The following is an 8,146-nucleotide window of genomic DNA, read 5'->3' as shown; positions in this document are numbered from 1 at the left end:
TTGTCTTCATTTGAAGACTTAGTCATCACTGTTGTCAACTGATGTTTGGTTGTTGGTGCCAATTTAATGCCAACAGCAATCCCCAACTTAGGGTGTGGTGCAGAAGGAAACTAGTGCAAACAACTCAATTGTGATACAGCAAGGCTGATGGCTGTGGAACAGCACTGACCCAGGCTGCTCTGGAGCCAGGTTAGACAGCTCTGTTCCGCTCTGCTCAGGTCTGCTCCACTCAGGTCTGCTCCACTGTGCTTATTTCTGCTACTGCACTGGTCTGATCAAAGAGCTTCAGCTCCAGCCGAAACCAGTTTGGCTCAGTGGATAGAGCGTTGTCCTGTGGACTGAAAGGTCCCAGGTTCAATTCCGGTCAAGGGCATGTACATTGGTTGCGGGCACATTCCCCGGTAGGGGGTGTGCAGGAGGCAGCTTGTCGATGTTTCTCTCTCATCAATGTTTCTAGCTTTCTATCCCTCTCCATTTCTCTCTGTAAAAAATCAATAAAATATATAAAAATAGCAAACTACTTCAGCTCCAGCCATGGAAACGCAGTCTTCAGCTTTCAGTCACCTTCAGTCTTCTGTGGAAAGGGAAAGTGCACTGTCTGAGCCAAAGGGAAGCTGACTTATATAGATAAAAGTCTCTGCCCCTTTTCCCTGATTGGTCCATTTTTATGCAAATGAGGACTCCAAATCCTCAAAGTTTGATTGGTCAAAAAAAAAAAAACCCCCAAAAAACCACTGTCCTGATTGGTCAGTGAAGATGCTTATGGGACTATAGATGTACAGCTCCAATTGGATGGGGAAAGCCTCAAACCTACTGCTTGAGAAATTCATTTGTAAAGGCTTGCTTAAATGACAGAGACACAATGCAGGTGGGGAGTTCAGTGCGGGAGGAGGCAGATAGCTTAGTGCAGGATTCTCCCTGAAATGCAACTTGCATGAGAAGTTTCTTGTGTAAAAATGGCTGCTAGGCTCTGTTTTTTCAATGTGAGCCCATTTAAGCCACTGAGAGTCCTTCTTAGTAGGACTCTTCTTTCTCAGGATCCACACTCTTCTATGATGATTAGAACAAAATATATGCTCAAAAAATATTTCCTGTTGTTAAAAGACTATCATTACTGGTGAATACAAAATTTAGAAAAGAACTTTGTTAATGAATGAGTAAAAGAGAGTTTTTAAAAATATATATGTTTTATTGATTTTTTAGAGAGAGAGAAAGAGAGAAGAGAAACATCAATGTGAGAAACATTGATTGGTTGCCTCCCACACACAGCCTGACTGGAGACAGAACCCACAACCTGGGCATGTGCCCTGATTGGGAATCGAACCAGTGACCTTTTGGTGCATGAGATGACACTCAATCAGCTGAGCCGCACCAGCCAGAACTAGAGGAGAGTTTTTAAGTGAATAGGAGGGTCTCTTTAAGTTAGCAAGAAGATAGATGGATGCCAGAAATGTTGCTTGCAAGAGGTTAGGGCTAGGCAAAACCTATTGGCTCACCTAATCAAACTGAAGCAGGGATGCCTCTGGCCACAGGCATCAGGAATCTGGGACTATGCCCTTGGACACCACCAAGATGTCTCCATCTCTCATCGCACTTCTTTCTTCATGTCAGTTTCATTTTGTCAGGCACACTTGCTCCAGTTCTTTAGTAACTTGAAGTTTTTAGCCTCTCAGCCTCTCACCAGAGAGGAGTTAATCTCTTCCCTGAATTCCAATGTGATAAAATCCAGGGAGAAGCTATGATTGGCTGAGGCTAGGACCTGTGCTTACTCCTGTGGTCAAGGCACTGCTGTTGGGCAGTTTGGATTAGAACTCACCTGGTAGCAGTAGGGAGGGAGGAAAACCAGTTCCCAGAAGAAGAGAGAGTTGATTCAAACTGAACTATAGATGTCCACTTCAAAAAGATGATAAGAATTTCAACAAATTTTGTGCATATCTAGTACTAACTTATTGAGAGATAGATCATCCAAACTCAATGTACTAGAACTACAGGACTTTAACATGGAGATTGACCTTAAAGCTACTAAACACAGAAATTGAGGCAATACACAAACTCTGCTTATATTATATATTGTGTGTTAATACTGAATTTTTGTATAGTAAGCCCAGACAAAAGAAATTTATCTGAGATGTTTTATAGAAAAGACACCCAAACTCTGTGTGTGTGTGTGTGTGTGTGTGTGTGGTGTGTGTGTTTCCCCCCTCAAATCCCTCTAGTGAGTGTCTTAGAATATGTGAGAGATAAACCAGGTGAATGGATAGAAAGACTCAGTGTCTTAAAATATCGATTTGCTTACAAATTAATTTATTAATGTAAAGTATTCCCAATAAAAATCTTATGGACTCTTGATGAACTCAATAAATTATCTATAGACTCAATTTTTAGAGTCTTTCAAAAGGCAAGACACATTTGGAGAATAAATAAGTAGGGACCTAACCTTCCAGATAACAACTTAATATAAAGCTACAGTAACACAGTGTGATAATGGCACTGGTATCTATAATAATAAAAGCATAATATGCTAATTAGACCAGATGTCCTTCCAAATGGCCTTCAGGATGAAGTCAGGCCTATGAAGGAAGCCCGGGTCCCAGGTACCAGAGGGAAACTGGTGCCTGCAACTGGGGCAAGGAAGGCCTGCTCTTGAACGAACTTCATGCATTGGGCCTCTAGTAGTAGATTTAAATGGGAAAAGGCTGCTATAAGATGGTTCCTATGATCCCCACCTCCTGGCATTCACTCTTGTGCTATTCCGAAAGTGATGGGATGTCACTTCTGAGGTTAGATTATATGACTGTGATTCTTGTATTGGGAGCTCTCTCACTTGCTTTATCTCCAATCTCTCACTCAGAAGGTAAGCAAGCTGTCATATTGTAATCAATAGTATAGTAAGACTCACATAGCAAGGAAGAGATGTGTATTCTCAACAGCTAGAACCTGAGGCCTGCCTGTGGCCACATGAGTAAGCTTGGAAGTGGATCCTCTCCCAGGAGAGTTTTGAGATGACTGCAGCCCCAGTTGACACCTTAATTTACAATTCATGATAAATCCCGAGCCAGAACTACCCGGCCAGCCCATTCCCAGCTTCCTAACCCACAGGAATCATGAGAGATAATAAGTACTTACTGTTTTTAGCTATTAAGTTTTGGGATAATTTGCTGTGCAACAATACACAGCTAACACACACACACACACACACACACACACACACACACACATGATATAGATCAGGGGGGAAAAATGATGTTCTCAATGAATGGTGCTAGGACATAGTTTATATGTCTTTATCATAAAAAAATAGAGAAATCTACATTTCCCCAAAAAATATAAGTTTCTACTGTGAGTTGTTTTAAATTTCTGCATTGGCAGTCCATTTTGTTTTATTTTTTACTAAATGGAATGGACAACTAAACAGGGGTATTAATGTGCTGTTTCAGCCATAAACCAATAATCCTGGAAGGAAAGCTTGAGAAAAAATGAACTGTGGATAGTTATTCAATATTTATATACTAGTGGCCTGGTGCATGGATTCCTTCACATTGAAATGAAATTAATTAGAAGAAATATTTTAATATCACTATTTGCCCTTTCTCTATAATAGAAGTCTCAACCAAATTCATGATGGACAATGACAGATCAAAACACACGCATGCGGTTGGCACCAGCGAGAGCTTTACATGCATTGCACATGTGTGAGTCAACATCTATTTTTAAATTGCCAGTGCACGGCATATATAGCGGCAGGTGGATGGTCAGTCACTTAGCCTTTTATAGTCATAGATTTTTTACTTGAATAGTTGGCTACTAAAATTATTTGATAATATGATCAAGTGGCTATATTAGGACAGTTATATGTAACAAATATTGATAATCTGTGCATTTTAACTGCATATTACCTACAGCATCTAGACATTTTCAGTTGGTTGTCTTGACATTTTTATTTCTATCAATAATATCACCTGTCTTTCAGTTGCTGAGGCTTGAAATCAAACTCATCGTGGAGTTGTAGATTTTTGGAGCAGGAAGGAAACTTAGAGATCAACTCATCTTCCGCATTTCATTTTACAAATAAGGAGACTCAGAAATAAAGCAGTTTCACAATCTGAATTCCAGAATAAATTAGTTGAGTTATTGGATAGCATAGTCTTAGGATATATTCAGGTCTCCTGATTACTAATTCAGTATTTTCCCCTCCTGTACTCCATACACTGATACTAATACTTAACAAGTAGCATAATAAGTAGCATTGATTGAGCCATTACTATGTTCTACTGTGCTGAGTGTTTTCATGTGCATTCTCTTGTTATATTTTTAGGGACATTTAATTTTCAGGGTCTTGGGCAGTCTAACCACTTAAAGTGTTACATATGCTGCATGGTGTTTTGTTTCTATTAAGCCCCAAGAGAACTCTCTGGAAGGTGCACTTTTCCCATATTTCAGGCACCATGAGGAGTGCTATCATGGGCAGTATTTCATGAACCTAGTTCTCTGCCAGAGTCAATTAAACTATTGCATGGATCACATGCTACAAGCCAAATGCGGCAATGCACATCTTTTGAACAAAAGCTCTGTCCATATTAAGTATTATTTCTTTAGTATATATTGTCAGAAGAGGAATTTGTAGGTAAGGGAACATAGATATAGGTAAAGCTCAGTCTCAGAGCCAATCAGGGACAGCCAGGTGGGAAAGGGAAGGGATGGTGGGAGGTTGGCTGTGGGAGCACATTGACCACCAGGGGCAGCTCCTGCATTGAGTGTCTTTCCCTTGGTGGTCAGTGCACATCATAGCTACCAGCTGGTTGTCCAGTAGTCTGGTCAATCCAGTCCTAAGCACCTCTTAGGCTTTTATATATGTACTAAGGCCCAATGCACGAAATTCTTGTGAGGAGCTCAGCCCCTACCACTGCAGCAGCTGCTTTGGCCTCTGCCACCACACTGGCCACCTCTGCCTCGGCCCCCACCTGCCATGGCGGAGGCCTCTGCCCCAGCTTTGTCCAGAAGGACATCTTATCTAATTAGCATATTATGCTTTTATTATATAGGACTAGAGGCCCAGTGCATGAAATTTGTGCACGTGGGGAGGAGGAGGATTGTCCCTCAGCCTAGCCTGCACCCAGGACCCCTCAAGGGATGTCTGACTGCTGGTTTAAGCCTGATCCTGACATCCCTCTTGCAATCTAGAATGTTACTAGCCAATCATTGCGTGTTAACCACTCTCCTGCCTACCTGATTACCCCTACCAGCCTGATCACCCCTAACCTCTCTGCCTGCCTGCCTGATTACCCCTAATCACCTCTGCCTGCCTGAACACCCCTAACTATCTCTGCCTGACTGCCTGATTGCCCCTAACTCCTCCTCTGCTGACCTCATCACCCCTGTCTCTGCCTCAGCCCCCACACCCGGGACCCAGACTTCCTCTGGCCGGCCACAGGCACCTGGGACCTGGGCCAGCTTTGCCTGGGCCAGCCACGAGCACCTGGGACCACGGGCAGCTTCGCCAGGGCCCGAGTTTGTCAGGAAGGACATCTGGTTTAATTACCCTTTATTAGTGTATTAGTGTAGACCACATGTGTCAAACACAAGGCCCGCGGGCCAAATCCGTCCCACCAGGCCTTGCAATGTGGCCTGCACCGCGATGTCATCACTGCACTCCGCTGCGTTTCCATCACAATGACAGTTTATGACTGTTCAGTAAACCATTCGGCCCGCGATTTAGGCTGGATTTTAGATTTTGGCCCCTTCTCTGATTGAGTTCGACACCCCTAGTGTAGACGGATACCTCTGTATGAGAAGATGGCAAGGATTATAGTAAACCTGCCACAGCTGAAGTGCCCAAAGTAGACTAGTGGAAAGGTGGACCAGAGAGAAACTCTATTACTCACAGCCCAATAAACAGCAGGGGTATCACATGGGAGGCCAGTTCTGCTCCCAGGTCCCCCTGAGGCAGACAGTGGATTGGGAAGGCAGCTGCGGGTTCCAGGGCTAAGGGGTCAGCATCTTTGATGGCACAAAGTAAGCAAGCTAGTCCCTCTGGCTTGGGAGGTGAGCTCCTTAGCCACACCACGGTTGCTCAGGGTCAGGCCAGTGAGGCACTGCAGTTTGGTGTACTCAGCAAGATGTGCAGGGGCTGTTATGGAGCCTTAACCTCACTGTATAATCATTTTGTGCTGCTTCTTAGTATGGCTGGGCCTTGGTTTATTTAACTTTCTTTGTGATTTTGAAATAATCATTGTGTTGTTTGTGTTTTTTTTTCTTCTAGTTGGCAGATCTCTCAGTCTTCACTGTAAATTAATCTGCTCTATATCCCAAGATTGACTTTTTTGTGTGGTTTTAATTGACCTAATTAAACTGTATTGACCCTTCATACAGTGCCAGGGAATCGCAGGAAAAGCAGAAGTGCGGTGGAAAGAGGCAGGCGTGGACTTCTCAGTTTTCTTCAGCCTTTGTAGTCTCTGTGTCATCAGTCATAGGTTTCTGAGTAAAGGAATTCAAAGGAAAACATTTTAGGTTCTCCAGAGAAATACTAACTTCAGGAAATGTAAAAGTTACAGAAAACGTCCTTTTATGTATTTACACTTTCATGCCAGCTCCTTCAAAGCATTTCCTGAAATCCTTCCCAGCCCCACCCCCCAAATTCCCATCTCTAGGTCCCTAAACCATGGTTCACCGCCCGCTGCGCTGAGAAGGGCGCGCGTCCCCAGAGAGCGCGCGGGGGGGCCGGGGTGGGGGCGCCAGCGTCCCTGCAGCCAGCGCCCCGCACCCCGCACCCCCCCCCGGAGCAGGACCCTTCCGAGCCTGCGCGGTGTCCCCCCTCCCCCCAACCGCTGTTGGACTCCCAACCGCCGAGCCTTGGCCGCGGAGAAGGTCAAGAGCAGCAACCCCCGCTGAGCGGCCGCTCGGTGGCCGGGTGAGCTGGGGAGCGGCGGGGAGTGCGCGCGGCGGGTCTGCTCGCTTTTTGGGGGAGTGGAGTCGGTGCTAAAGTTCAGTCTCCTCCCTCCCCAGTAACAGCCAACTACAACCCCCAGCGGGGTCACTGCCCCTGGTAACGTACATCTGTTCGCGGGACAGCTAAGCGACTTCACACCCTCCTCCCCTTTTTTAGAATTCAAAGGTGAAACAGACAAAATACCGATCCCTCCAGCCTTATTTCTGCTCCCCTGCTCCACGGTCCAATACAGTCTCCACTGCATTTACCACTTTTCCTAAGCGAGCTACCCCCTCTCTTGCTTTTTGCACCCCGTTAATCCTACGTGTTTTCCAGAAGTTTCTTTCACAGCCAGTCTCTCTCTGCCCTTCGTTAATTCACCTTTTCTTGGCATTGGCCACCCTGCGTGTTTACCAGTCTGTCTCCGCATTTGCGCGTTGGCTTTGGCGGGGCTCCTCCGTGTTTGTGGGTAGCCACAGCGGCCAGGAATGCAGAAGACCCTCAGTGGTCACGAAGGAAGACGGGATGGGCTTATGGAAATGGTCCAGGAGAAAGGGGTGTGGGTGAAGTGGCTGGCTCTTCGCTTATAAGCATGCACTCGCTTATTTCAGCATTCCTATGCGTAGAGGTGTCCAGCTCCTCAAAGCTCCTGAAAATGCCTAGGGGTGACTGGGGACATCCAGTGAACCTCCAAAATTGAACTTAAGAAGAAGGGGTGGCGAGAATTTAAAATGGTTGCATGTGGCAATGACTTACCAGTGGAGGAGATGGGAGGAGTGAAGGGAGAAGATGAACAAGTGTTTATCCTGCGTTCACTCTGTGCTGTTAGGACCAGCAAAGAGTGTAAGGACCTGCCTCTTCACTGCAGAATTAGTCTTGCTAAATCCTAAAAGACAGGGGGAAATATAAATACATATTGTATGTACACACATATAATACAAGTAAAATATGCACATGGTTAGCTTTTATTGTTGTTAATCTTTGCCCCAGGACATTTTCCCCCTTTATTTTTTTAGACAGTGGAAGGGAGGGAGAGGGAGAGAGAAAAAGAGACGCATTGATGGGTTGCCTCCTGCACATGCCCCAACTGGAGCTGGGGATGAACCCAGAACCATGGTACTGCAAACCCGGCACATACCCTTGACCGGGAATCGGACGCTGTGACCCTTTGGCGCACAGGGTGATGCTCTTACCGCTGAGCATGCCAGCCAGGGCAGGCAT

This window comes from Pipistrellus kuhlii, unplaced genomic scaffold (genome assembly GCF_014108245.1).
Source record: "Pipistrellus kuhlii isolate mPipKuh1 unplaced genomic scaffold, mPipKuh1.p scaffold_m20_p_5, whole genome shotgun sequence".
Classification (NCBI taxonomy): Eukaryota; Metazoa; Chordata; class Mammalia; order Chiroptera; family Vespertilionidae; genus Pipistrellus; species Pipistrellus kuhlii.
The sequence above is the reverse complement of the archived record's forward strand: the minus strand, read 5'-3'. Positions refer to the sequence as shown.